The sequence below is a fragment of the Scyliorhinus canicula genome, chromosome 4 (genome assembly GCF_902713615.1).
Source record: "Scyliorhinus canicula chromosome 4, sScyCan1.1, whole genome shotgun sequence".
NCBI lineage: Eukaryota > Metazoa > Chordata > Chondrichthyes > Carcharhiniformes > Scyliorhinidae > Scyliorhinus > Scyliorhinus canicula.
The window spans coordinates 167,524,982-167,538,176 of NC_052149.1; positions in this window are offsets into that span (position 1 = coordinate 167,524,982).

Here is a 13,195-nt window from a genome sequence, read left to right on the forward strand (position 1 = left end):
CCTGAGCTTTCTCGATCACCATTCTAATGTAATTGTGGTCTCCACCAGAAGCTTCCTCTGGATATTAAGGTTCTGGATCCCACAAACTGGTCGTGCAACATGTTGCAACATTGTCCCAGGTCAGCAAGCTGGCGAAGCCTGGCTTTGAAGGCTGAGACAAACTCGTCATAGTCCCTCAGTGCAGAGTTAAACTTATAACATTGGAGGATGATCAAGGGCCTTGTTCTTTAACTAATTTCATTATCTAGTCAAAGGTCTTCAAATCGGGTGTCTCCAAGTACGCGAGATTCATGATCAAATTATATGTTTGGACCCCGCAAGCTGTCAGAAGTATCAACTTATGCTTGTCCTCGCATGTGATTTCATTTGTGGTAAAGGAGAACCAGAGCTGTTCAATGTACTGACTCCATGACTTAACCCATAGAATCCCGACAATGCAGAAGGAGGCCACTCGGCCCAGGAAGTCTGCACCGATCCTCTGAAAGAGACCTCTGCAAGAGCACTCCACCTAGGCCCAATCCCCAACTTTGTCCTGTAACCCCACGCATCGACCATGGCCAATCCACCTAACCTGCACACCTTTAGACTCCTTGGTTAATTGCGTCTAGATTTCCAATGATAGGCATTTCCACTCAAGGTTTAAACGATTCTGACTCTTTCTAGAGCTTCTCCACTTTCTCAACTTTTTCTTCCTTTCTCAATTCACGATGACATTCAGCTGTAATTGAAAACTTTTACCTGGTGACTCGAAACATACACTGGAGGCTTCCAATAATAAACAAAGAGGTTTATTGATGAAAGGCAAAGGCAGGTAAACAACAGGCCTAGAACACTATACAACATGTTTTTACACTACAACTCCCTGGTCCACACTGCCTGGGATGCCGGCGTTGGACTGGGGTGAGCACAGTAAGAAGTCTTACAACACCAGGTTGAAGTCCAACAGGTTTGTTTCGGAGCACTGCTCCTTCTTTAGGTGAATGCTAAAACAGAGGTAGAGAATGGCTGCTCAGGACCCTCCCTGCCTGCTGAAATGCTCTTGGTGAATATCCTTTGGGTGTTGGAGCATGTGTTATCAAAGTGCATGAGGACATTTTGGCGTGGAGCAGTCAGGTGCTGTACAAATCATTGTCAATGACTATTTATGGTAGGAAACATGTTGATATCCAAAATCTGCACAACAATGTTTAAGGTGCGCATGGTTCGATTTATTGATGTTCCACTCTCTCCACATGATCTTGACATATCGTTCATGAGATGTTGGCATTTCTGGAAATAACCAGCATTTGTTGTTATGTCTAACTGCCCTGAGAAGGTGGTGGTGAGCTGCCTTCTTGAACTGCTGCAGTCCGTCTGTCACAGTATACTCACAGTGCTGTTAGGAAGGCAGTTCCAGGTTATTGACCCAGTGACAGTGAAGGAACTGTGATATGCTTCCAAGTAAGAATATTGTGTGGTTTGGAGTTGAATTTACAGGTTATTGTGCTCCCATGTGTTTTGTGGGGTACCGCGGTGACTAGTAGGTTACCACAGGCATCTGTCCTCAGATCCCAACTATTCATATTATATATTAGTGATTTAGATGAGGGAACTAAATGTATTGGGCAGGATTCTCATTCCCACCGCACCAGTTTTCTGACATGGTGCGCTCCTGCTGGATTCTCCGTCTCACCAGCCAGCCAATGGGGTTTCCCATTGTGGGCAGCCCCACGCCGTTGGGAAATCCCCAGGCGCGGGTGCACTGCTTGCGCAGCGGTGAATCCTGACAGCTGATAATCCAGTCCATTATCTCCAAATTTGCAGATGATAAAAAGTTGGGTGGGAGGATGAGCTGTGAGGAGGATGCAGAGATGCTTCAGCGGGATTTGGACAGGCTGAGTGAGTGGGCACATGCATGGCATATGCAGTATAATGTGGATACATGTGAGGTCATCCACTTCGGTAGCAAAAATAGGAGAGCAGGCTATTATTTGAATGGATGTAAATTGAGAGAAGTGGATACTCAGCAAGACCTTGGTGTCCTTGTGCATCAGTCCCTGAAAGTAAGCGCGCAGGTACATCAGGCAGTAAAGAAGACAAATGGTGTGTTGGCCTTCATAGCAAGGGTAGAGTGGAGGAATGGAGAGCTTTACTGTAACACTGTACAGGACATTGGTGAGACCACACCTGGAGTATTGTGTGCAGTTTTGGTGACCTTATCTGAAGAAGGATGTTCTTGCTATGGAGGGAGAGCAACGAAGGTTCACAAGGCTGATTCCTGGGGTGGTGGGAGTGTCACATGAGGAGAGACTAAGTCAGTTAGGATTATTTTCATTGGAGTTTAGAAGAGTAAGCGGGGAGCTCATAGAAACTTACAAAATTCTCACAGGATTAGACAGGGTAGATCGAGATAGAATATTCCCGATGGTGGGGGAGTTCAGACCTATGGCTCACAGTTTGAGGACTGAGGTGAGGAAAAATTTCTTCACCCAGAGAGTGGTGAATCTGTGGAATTTTCTGGCACAGAAAGTAGTTGGGGTTAAATGGTTTGTGTAGTTTCAAAAAGGAATTAGATATAGCTCTTGGGGCTAAAGGGATCAAGGGATATGGCACTAAGGCGGGATCAGGGTATTGAACTCGATGATCAGCCATGATCATAATGACTGGCGGAGCAGGTGCGAAGGGCCAAATGGGTTCCTCCTGCTTATATTTTCTATGTTTCTACACTTGCTGCCTTTGTCCTTCTTGGTGGTAGAACTTGTGGGTTTGGAAAGTGGTGTTGAAGGAATCTTGGTGAGTTACTGCAGTGTATCTTATAGATGGTACACACTGCTGCCCACTATGCACTTGTGGTGGAAGGAGTGAATTTGTAATGTGGTGGATGGGGTACCAATCAACCAGGCTGCTTAATGAAACTCCATTGATCACCATTGTCTCCTCCTCTGCCAATTTTAGTTGTGAAATAAGGAGGCGGTGTTCCTCTGATTGTATCCCTCTCCCTGCTTTTCTGTACTCTCTTCTCCTACAAGGTGTAAAAGAAATTCTGAAGTCCTGAAAAAGGATCACATTGGACTCTAAAGGTTAAATCTGTTCCTCGATGCTGTCAGAACCTCTGAGTTTTTCCAGTAGTTTCTGTTTTTATTGCAGATCTCCAACAACTGCAGTATTTTGCTTTTATTATATAATCATGCTGTTCATTATAGAAAATAATGCATTACAGAGATTTATTTACTCTAATCCCTAAGGGTCCAAATGAAGAAACTAATTTAATCAAGGCATTGTAAATTGCTGTCTGCATCCCACATTAGATTATAGTCTGGAAAGCGCTCTCTGGTATTAATTGCCTTTTCAACTGGATGCTTTTTCAGTTTTTATACAGGACAGTTCAATTTTTTCGCCCTCTTTTGACTCTTGCAGAGATTGTAATTCTGGATTGACAGGACATTTAATATGTTTGATGTGCAATAACATCACTCAAGAGAATTTATGATGAGGACATAAATTCTGCAAGCTTATCAAAGATGATCCACAGTTGAAGTTGTATGTTTAGTATTCATTATGCAACGTATAATGAATACTCTAAAGTATTACAAGACTGTTATCACATTGAGCCGTTCACCATGAACTATGAGCTATTACAATTTGTAAATGTTACCTGAATGTCAGGAGCAGATTTTAGACTCGTAGTCTTAAAATACTTCTGATGTATTAATTACTTAGATGAACTATATACTATAAAGTGCATGGTTTTACCGGAATCCGTTTATGTTTTGCTGCAGACAAAGTTATAGTGAACACCAATTTGTGATGAGTCCAAGCTTCAGTCAAAAGTCTCAGTGAACAAAGAGTGAGCCTAAGAAAAATGAGATGACCACACGGATAAAATAAGACAGGGAAGCCTTCTGCGGCTTCAAGGGAGATCGGCTCATTTTGTACTGGATTGCTGTAGAACTAAATGTGTGTTCAGTAGAGAGTTGTATGAAGACCAACTTTTAAGACTGATATTTGCACAGAAATTCCATTTGATCACTAAAGATCAGGGCTCAAGATTCCATTTTGAACTCGCTTAGCAAAATGCATGCAAGTTGCACTCAAAAGTGTGCCCATTTTGAAATGTTTTTGCCTTGAGTTTCCACCCAAATTACTTGCATATCACCAAATGCAAAACTGCTGCAAATCAATACTAATGAGAATTTTTAACCAAATGTCTTTTTTAACCAAAATATATTTGCTTTAAAAGTTATTCTTTGATACATTCAAGAATGGTAATTAGACACATTCGATCAATACAGCTGAAAATGGATTTATCCAAAGCAAAGCATTTTAGTCACAGAGGCAGTTTATTGCCCGTGAGTACCTTGAATTTTCAATGACTGAAAATGACTTCTCATTATAATATAGTAACATTTCTTAGTTATTAATGTACAGTTGTCAGCTTCTTAGTAATTAAAAAACATTCTAAACAAAGGCAACTAAAACATTAGTGTACCTTCCCCAGAAGAACTTGCTCAAAGGAATGCAATTAACAGACGTGCTCAATGGCAATTAGTTCACACGGGGTTATGGCACGTTTTGTTGATGGTACCTGCTTCTAGTATACGAACAGATGAAATAGAAGCCAGATTAATCTAATCGTCCTTCAGCCTGCTCTGCTTGCAATAAGATTGTGGTTAAACTTATACATCAAAACAACTATGCCTCCCTCTTTCTTTGATTCCTTTAGTGCCCAAAAACCTATTGATAGTATTGAATATACTCTTCGACTAACACCCAAATGTCACTGAAATAGAATTATAATGATTCACATCCCTCTGAGTGAAGAAATTTCTCCTCACCTCAATCCTAAATTACTGACTCCTTATTCTGAGATCATGATCGCTAATACTTTACTCAACATTGAGAGGAAACAGCTCCTCTCAGCATCTGTCCGATCAAGCCCTCCAAAAATGATACATGTTTCAACGAGATCATCTCTCATTCTTAGAAACTCCAGAAATCTCTCCTACAAAACAACTATCTCATTCAAGAATCAGTTTGGTTAAGCTCTCTTGTAACTCCTGCAAGTTAAGTATATTTTTCCTTAGATAAAAAGACCAATCTGTGCACAGTACTCTTCGTATGCCCAAAAACCTATACCGTTGCAGTAAGATACTTATAATCCAACTCGCTTGCAATAAAGGATATGGCCGGGATTCTCCGAGCCTGCGCGGGATTGGAGAATCGGAGATGACGCGGAGACGGCTCGCAACGCCGGTCTGACGCCAGGATGTGATTCTCCGGTGACCAGAGAATCGTCAGCAGCCATGCGTGCGGCGCCGATCGGGGGCCGATGAAAAGAGGCCTCCTTGGCGATTCTCCGCAGTCGACCGGCCGAGTTTCCACCGGAGTGGTTGTAACATGGTTCCACCCGGCGAGAGCTCTCGGACCCGCAGCCACGGTGGCCGTCCTAGTGGGGGGGAGAGTGGGGGGGGGGATCAGACTCCCGCAGGGGGACCTCCACTACGTCCAGGCTCACGATTGGGGGCCATCGATCGGCAGGCACGCGCGATCCTACCTTCTTCTACGCCGGCCTGCTGTGTGGCTCTGCCATGTTGCGTGGACGCCGCGCGCATGCTCGGACCCGTGGCGAGCAGTGCAGGGCCGCATACGGCAGCTGGAGCAGCTCAGAGCACTCTAGCGCCGTGCTGGGCCACTGTGGGCAACAGAATCGCTGGGCCAAGAAGCCCATTGACGCCGGTGTGAAACACTCCGGTGTTTATGCCGGTGTCAACACTTCGCCACGTTTTCAGAGAATCCCGGCCAATGTATTTTAAACCAGTGCAGAAGATGCCAGAAATTCAATTTGTGCTTAAAACTTTGAAATCTTTTGTGCTGGTTACGCTGATTTGGGGCAAATTGCACTGACTGAAAAGTGCAACTGAATGGAATCTCCAGGCCCAGATAAGGAGCACTATTTATTCCCAAGGAATCAACTCCCGATCCCATAATAGAACAGTAGAGATTTAAAAGTAGCAGACCTTAACTATGCAGAAAAGTCATTGGTTGTTCCTCATTGGACTGCCAAGGTTTATTTCATTTATTCACAGGATGTTGGCAGAGCAAGCAAGGCCAGCATTTATTGCTCAGCTAATCATCCTTAAAAAGGTGGCGATGGACCTCCTTCTTGCACTCCAGCAGTCTGTGTTGTGAATGTAATGTTAGGTAGGGAGTTTCATGATTTTGACCCAACAACAATGAAGGAATGGTGGCATATTTACAAGTCGGGATGGTGTGTGACTTGGAGAGGAACTTGGAGGTGTGTTCCCATGCACCTGCTGACCTGTTCTTCTAGGTGGGAGAAGAAATCAGGATCAGATCATGAATAATTAAATGTGCCCACTGGATAATAGGATTCTTCCAAAGGGACTAGAATACAAAAGTGTGGACATTATATGATTATATTTAAAGCTCTGATATTGGACCATCTACGCGGTGCTGCCCACAATTCTGGGTATCACATCTCAGCAAAGATATATTGGCATTACAGGGTGGTCAAAGCATAGATTCAGCAGAATGATACCTGAGCTAACAAATTATAAAGATAGGTTACACAGCTTGTATTCATTTCAATATTGAGGTTTTATGGGCTGATCTAATTGTGATGATTAATGGAATTCACAAGGTAGTTGGAAAGAAATTCTTCTATCTGATCGGGGAAGTGAGGAAAGGGAGCAACAACGTTAAAATTAGAGCGAAGACATTCACGGCTGAGTTCAGGAAGCACTTGCGCACACCAAGGGTAATGCAAATCCAGAAATCCATGTTAAAAGAAGCTTTTGGGGCTAGATGAATTGAACATTTCAAAACAAAGACTGGTAAGTTTTTATTCGGTAAGTGCGTTAAGGGTTACAAATAAATGGAGTTAAGACATGGATCAGAAACAGATCAGCAATGCTATAGCTAAATGGCAGAACAAGCTTGAGGGGATTGAACAATCTATATCTATAATAGAGTACCAGGTGTAATGTTCTTCAAATGAAATGTACAAAATCAAATGTTTTACTACTATTGTTTTATGCTACATATGATCACACCCTTGTCATCTGTTGCTCAAACATATTTAGTGGTGTTAACTACCACAGCACAAGAAGTGTTAATATTTTCACAGCTTACAATGCTGGCAGGTGGCGGCATTGGTAATAATAAAGTTTTATTGGTTTGGAAACTAAGTGGTAATCTTTCTATACATCAGGAAATCACTTTTGGCTTCAAGTTATGTGGTAAGCCAGTAGTTCCTGCAGGTCATTTTTAGCTGCCTGCATAACCTGCTCCACACCGCACCCCCCCCCCCCCCCCCCCCCCCGCCCACCCTGCACCTTCCCAAGCCCCCAACCCCCCAGAGGAATACATGGCAGTTATCATGGGCAGGGGTTGAGTCACAGCCGTGGTGAGTGACAACGTTGGAGGAAATATTCTGCATGCACGGTAACACAGTGGTTAGCACGGTTGCTTTGCAGCTCCAGAGTCCCAGGTTCGATTCCCGGCTTGGGCCACTGTCAGCGCGGAGTCTGCACATTCTCCCCGTGTCTGCGTGGGTTTCCTCCGGGTGCTTCGGTTTCCTTCCACTGTCCAAACCTGTGTAGATTAGGTGGATTAGCCATGCTAAATTGCCCTTAGTGTCCAAAGTCAAAAGTGCCGCAGTCCAAAGATGCCCAGGTTAGGTGGAGTTACTGGGTTAAGGGGATAGGTTGGAAATGTGGGTTTAAGTAGGGTGCTCTTTCTAAGGGTTGGTGCAAACTCAATGGGCCGAATGGCCTCCTTCTGCACTATAGATTCTATGATACATCTATGATTCATTTACACCTTAGATTCTTTTATTTTTTCTTGCTTCTATCTCATCCTCCGCTCTTTGAATGACAAGCTCTAGTTACTCTGACTGTCACATCATATCTCCCTGCTCTCAATTCATACCCAAAAGAAAATCCCTTGACCTTCTCTGTCGTTACGGTGCAAAAGATGTCAACTCCCCCAGTGCCGCGTTAAGAAGAGGAGCTAGCTTTCCTGGAAATGCAGCTTCACTTGAACTGAGCCTCTCAAGCTCCAGATCAGAAACTGCCACCACACATACTTTACAGGGGAGGCTTTACAGGGGAGGCTGGAGGACTGCCAGCAACTGGCATATCATCGGCCACAAAAGCCAGCAGAGGGTGTCACAGATGCTTGGTTCAGGAGCATCAGGCTTCAAACACATTCTCCTGCAGAGGTCTCAGCTGATGATCTCAAAGGCATAGGACACCTGTGAAGGCAGATGGACATTCGCTGGTAATTGTTAGATTCACTGCACAGCATGTCAAGACGTTTACATGCAAATGGGCCAAGATGCACTCAAAATATTGAGTATTGGTGAGTGGGCATTTTTGGAATATATCATCCAGTAATGTGATAAGAATGAGCAAAAATACAATTTGTAAATTTGTGCTTTCAGATTGCCAAAGTAGCCAATGTGAGCATTGCGGAAATCTATTTCTTTTAAACTGCTGAAGTAAAAATTTTAATGATTTAAATGAAAAATGTTTTGGATTTGCCTGTATATAATATGATCATTGAAGATAACCATAAGGTGTCTATACTCATTGAAATACCTATAATTTCACCAGAGCTTTGTGGTAGTGTTGATAACTTACATGTGCATATAATGTAACATTGCCACAGATATGACTCATCAATATGGAAATGAGGAAAATAACATTAGTGCACATTAAAATGTGTATCATTACAATAAATAATTTAAAATGAAATGCTGAAAGTCTTTAAATCAGTGATGTAGAATTGATGGGCGTGATTTACCAACCTCATTGCACCCGACTTGGTGACGTGACAAGGCCGTTGAATCTTGCGAGAAGCGACTCGTGAGATTCATGATGCTCGAAACGTCTCGCGAGATTCAACAAAATCTCACAATGTGGACCAGGCTTAACAGCACCTGCGGGCATCCCCCAGGCCATTAGAAATCCCCCAGTGGTGGGGCTCTGGGCAAGCTGGTACCCTGGTACTCCATTGGCACCTGTGCACCTTGGCACTGCCAGCCTGGCACCTTGACAATGCCACCTGAACACAGTGGCAGTGCCAAGGTTCCCAGGTGGCATTGTCAGCCGGTGGGGCAATGCCAGAATGGCAGTGCCAAGGTGCCCAGGTGCCAGATTGTCTGTGCCAGGGGTCAGGCCCAGGGTATCTTGCCCATAAGAGATGGGTTGGATCCTGTCAGAGGTAAGTTGGGTGGAGTGGTGGCGGAGGGGGAGTGGGTTGATCGGGAGGCCGTGGTGGGGTCACTGAGGCAGGTCGAAAGACTGGGCAGCCTTTAAAAACGGCGCCCTAATCAGTGGATCAGGGCATTTGTGCGCTTGGCAAAATTCAAGACTGACAGCTCTAAAGCCTTGACAGCACTACAGAGAGGTGACGCTCAGACGCAGGCAGCCAGGCAGGAGAAGGCAAATGTAACTCAAAGTGGAAGCATCCAGAGGGGTAAAACTAATTAAGCTGAGTTTGTCAGTGCAGGAAAGGATGCAAGTGCAGCCTTAACGAGGCATTCCCCACCTGGGCCAAAAGAAACAGCAAAATGTTGTTGAACAACGGAGTCTTTCTTGGCGTGACAGGCGCTGAGAAATACCTCGCTAAATGCATCTGAAACAGGATTCTGTTTTTGTCCCATTGAATCATGCAGTGCCAACGTGCCCAGATACCAGCGGAAGTACCAAGTTACCACCCAGCCTAGAATCGCACCCAATATCTCTACACAAGTTAAATTGTGTCACCATAATGATCCAATCGTGAGGTCAGTAAGCCTATACACGGCACTTATTATGAAATGAAATGGGACCAAATTTATTTAATCAATCCAATTGACAGAATGACTCATAAATAGCCCTAGATCCAGAAATGGTAGTTTCTAACCTAAGTTGGATTTCCCCACTTGGCCCCAGTGAAGGGGTAGGAGTTGGGGCTTCTGGGAGGTTGTCCTTTCGGTAGAAGTTCCCCCTAGGTTTTGGGATCCCTAGCTCAGATCCAAATGGGGTCCTGAGTCCACACTTGCTGAACTATTTTCCCTGAGGCAATCTCCTTATTGTCCACCTCTGTTCTTGTCATCCTATTAAGTATAGCGGGCAGATTTGCAATGCTGTTGGCCAAATGCAAGGCTGATAGCTCTAACGCCTTGACAGCACTATTGGGAGAGGTGGTGCTAAGAGCCAGGCAGAAGAAGGCAACAACAACTCAAAGTGGAAGCATCCTTGGAGGGGAAACATTAATTAAGCTATTCAGAAGTCCGTAGGCAATAGGCCCCGTGAACGGTGGGGGAAATCATCATAGGGATCGTTGGGTGATCTTTCTTTCTGCCGTTCCATCGATGAGACATGAATCCTTCGGTTCTGATGCCACCCCAGCCTGCTGTGGAATGGCTGCTGCATTAAGCTGATGCCTCCCCATGTGGTGTGGGACCATGGGCCAAATGCCAGCAGGCCCTCTCAATCACCTGTAATTGGGACCTTAATTATTTCAATTGACTGTCTGCCCTCATAGCAGGCCCAGTTGATCAGCATTCTAAGTTACCCCTTTGTAATCTTCCCTGGCAGTAGAAAACTGTTGAGGAGCCCACAAGACCATAAGAACATAAGGAGCAGAATTAGGCCACATAGCCCATCGAGTCTGCTCCGCCATTCAATCATGTCTGATATTTTCTCATCCCCATTCTCCTGCCTTCTCCCGATAACCCCTGATCCCCTTATTAATCAAGAACCTATCTATCTCTGTCTTAAAGACACTCAAGTGATTTGGCCTCCACAGCCTTCTGCGGCAAAGCGTTCCAGAGATTCACCACCCTCTGGCTGAAGAAATTCCTCCTCGTCTCTGTTTTAAAGGATTGTCTCTTTAGTCTGAGATTGCGTCGTCCGCTTCTAGTTTTTCCTACAAGTGGAAACATCTCTCCACGTCCACTCTCTCTAGGCTTCGCAGTATCCTGTAAGTTTCAATAAGATCCCCCCTCATTCTTCTAAACTCTTACGAGTACAGACCCAGAGTCCTCAACCGTTCCTCTTACGGCAAGCTCTTCATTCCAAGGATCATTCTTGTGAACCTCCTCTGGACCCTTTCCGAGACCAGCACATCCTTCCTTAGATATGGGGCCCAAAACTGCTCACAATGCTCCAAGTGGGGGCTGACCAGAGCCTTATATAGCCTCAGAAATACATCCCTGGTATTGTATTCCAGCCCTCTCGACATGAATGTTAACATTGCATTTGCCTTCCTAACTGCCGACTGAACCTGCACATTAACCTTAAGAGAATCATGAACAAGACTCCCAAGTCCCTTTGTGCTTCTGATTTCTTAAGCATTTCCCCATTTTGAAAATAGTCTATGCCTCCATTTCTCCTTCCAAAGTGCATAACCTCACACTTTTCCACATTGTATTCCATTTGCCACTTCTTTGCCCCCTCTCCTAGCCTATCCAAGGCCTTCTACAGCCCACCTGCTTCCTCAATACTGCCTGTCCCTCTACAGATCTTTGTATAATCTGCAAACTTAGCAACAGTGCCTTCAGTTCCTTTTTCCAGATCATTAATATATATTGTGAAAAGTTGTGGTCCCAGCACCGACCCCTGAGGCACACCACCAGTTACTGGTTGCCATCCTGAAAAAGACCCCTTTATCCCCGCTCTCTGTCATCTGCCAGTCAGCCAATCCTCTATCCATGCCAGGATCTTACCCTTAACACATGGGCTCTTAGCTTATTTTACAGTCTCCTATGCAACACCTTGTCAAAGGCCTTCTGGAAATCTAAATAAATCACGTCCACTGGTTCTCCTTTATCTAACTTCCTTGTTACTTCCTCAAAGAACTCCAACAGATTTGTCAGGCATGATGAAGCCACGCTGACTCAGTCCTATTTTATCATGCGCTTCCAAGTACTCCACGATTTCATCTTTACTAATGGACTCTGAAATCTTACCAATGACTGAAGTCAGGCTAACCGGCCTATAATTTCCCGTCTTCTGCTTCCCTGCCTTCTTAAACAGTGGTGTTACATTAGCCTCTTTCCAGTCCTCTGGGACCCTTCCTGCCTCCAGTCATTCCTGAAAGATCAGCACCAATGCCTCCACAATCTCCTCAGCTATCTCTTTTAGAACCCTGGTGTGTGGTCCATCCGGTCCAGGTGACTGATCCACCTTAAGACCTTTCAGTTTCCCCAGAACCTTCTTAGTGATGGTCACTGCACTCACCTCTGCCCCCTGATTCTCCTGGAGCTCTGGCACTCACTGCTGTTTTCCATCGTGATGACTGATGTAAAATAACTATTCAGCTCCTCTGCCATTTTTTTGTTTCCTATTATTACTTCTCCATTTTCCCATCCTGGTGCATCTCCCTACTACCTTCCAATGCCTGCCCCCACCCTGCCAACCTGGTTTTGGGAAAATTCAGCCAGAAGCTATGTGTCCACAATACGTTAATATTTTCTTCCTTCCATAAAGGTGTAGGGGAGCCACACTGGGAAGAGCAGTATGTGAGGGCAAGGAGGTAGTTCAAAGTAAGAGAAATGATTGGGAAGAGAAGATAATTTAAAGGAAAAAATGGAGTTCATCCCCTTCTACTTGGACCAATAGTGGCTGAAGAATTGTGACTCGGCAAGTGAGGCCTGGGCACTCTATCTCCACGTTAGGAGGCAGGTGGTGTGTCTTCTATCTTTCACAAACACAGCAACCACTAAAGCGGATTGTTAACTCAATTATATGGGTTATTTTTGTCAAAGAGATGACACTATAAATGGGATATTAGTGAGCACGATTGATTGCTCACACTGCATCTATCATCTGCAAAATGATTACATGAGTATATACATCACATCCTGTTTGGTGATACACAGCAGTTTTACACAGGAGTATGGAGCCGGTCGTGTGCCTATTAGATGATGTAGGAGGAGGGCTGAACTAGCTGGATTTGTCTGGAGAACCAGGATACCCCTTTGGAAAGGTAAGATACCCCTTTGGGCAGCTGAAGTGAGCTCCAGAAACCACCACGTTCCGAACACTGCCAGTCCTGGGGGTACAACAATGTCTGAACCATCGTACAGAAGCCCTCAGCCATGGTCCTCTCTGTTGAGACATGCCCCTCAGTGAGTGGGCTATTGATGCTCTCAGCCATAGATTGATTGATTGATTGATTGCTTGATTTATCGTCACATGTACTG